We start from the raw sequence: 1,263 nt of genomic DNA, 5'->3' as shown, positions 1-1,263 counted from the left end.
GTATGACCTATACTGGGATCAGCCACCTGGGGGCGATCTAAACATCGGCTTCACTTTTCAAGACTTGTGCGGCACACACCGCATATATCAGGGGTGTCAGACTCAGTTCCTGGTAGTGATGGGAATTTCGGCTCTTTTTAGGGATCTGGATCAGCTCAGCAAAAAGAACAGGTGTCCTGACATTTTATCCTACCCGTCAGATTGTCCTATCAGGGTTTACTGCGCATGCGCACTTCAATATTGCATTCATTTTCTCACGCTGAACAACAATATTTAATGTATCTGCATTACTGTAAGGGTAGGTTAAGGGTTGGGGTAGGTGTAGACTTTAATAAAACACAATCTAATAGGTAGAAAACATTATTTATTGTTGGTTTCCTGTAGCTGTATCCCTTCTAGCTACAACCTCGAATATAACACATAATTACTGTATTTGCATTACTGTAAGGGTAAGAAAGGTTGTGGTAGGTGCAGACGTTAATAAACCATAATTTTACAGGTAGCATTTTTCGTTGTCGAATTGTACTACCCACTGTTTTAATGGGAGGTAGCAAAATCTGACAGGGTCGCACAAATCATCAGAACACCGGCTCTTTCGGTTCCCAAATGGCTTTTTATTTACCACTTCTGGCTTTCAGAATTCAGCCAAATTTGTCAATGTTTTTGATCTATGTCTGGTGTGTGTGCACAAATATAATTAAATTATTCAAAGTAATTAAACTAAACCATTAAAAAAAATGTAATTCAAAACTATAAAATGCTACGTAATATTCAGTTTTATTAAATAACACAATAATTCAGATTTACACAGTTTAGATTGTTTTGTCATATTTCTGGCTCCATAAACCTTTCCAAAATACTGTAATTTTACATTATTTTTGGCATAAAAACATAAACATAAATCATTATTGCAGAAAGCTATTACCCAGATTGCACCGGTACGTCTCTGATAAGAGTAAGATAACATATTCTAGACATTTTCTAAACATCTGTTTAACAACCAATAGGAAACGTCTTAGAGACATTGCAGATGAGCAACACATCTTGCAGATGTAAATGCAGACATTAAATAAGTATCAGGTGCTCTCAGGATAGTAAACTATCCAAAACACATCATAAACAAGTCATACTCAACATGTAACATGGTGTGCCATGTAAGAGATTAAAGCTAAATTACTGTGTGCAAAACAGAAGTATCCAACACAGTATCATTATATATGTGTTGAATCTGTTGATGTTTATGTACATTTATGTGTTTATGTT

General features: G+C 35.6%; 1 protein-coding gene across 1 annotated transcript in view; it reads left to right on the top strand.

The window, feature by feature from the left end:
- The window catches only part of LOC107566100 (E3 ubiquitin-protein ligase TRIM17-like), a 5,565-nt gene that overhangs the window by 1,583 nt on the left and 2,719 nt on the right, over positions 1-1,263 (top strand). The window lies entirely within an intron of this gene.

Source organism: Sinocyclocheilus grahami, unplaced genomic scaffold (genome assembly GCF_001515645.1).
Source record: "Sinocyclocheilus grahami isolate Dianchi unplaced genomic scaffold, SAMN03320097.WGS_v1.1 scaffold1046.1, whole genome shotgun sequence".
In the NCBI taxonomy this organism is placed as follows: domain Eukaryota; kingdom Metazoa; phylum Chordata; class Actinopteri; order Cypriniformes; family Cyprinidae; genus Sinocyclocheilus; species Sinocyclocheilus grahami.
This window is presented reverse-complemented; position numbering and strand designations above follow the sequence as displayed.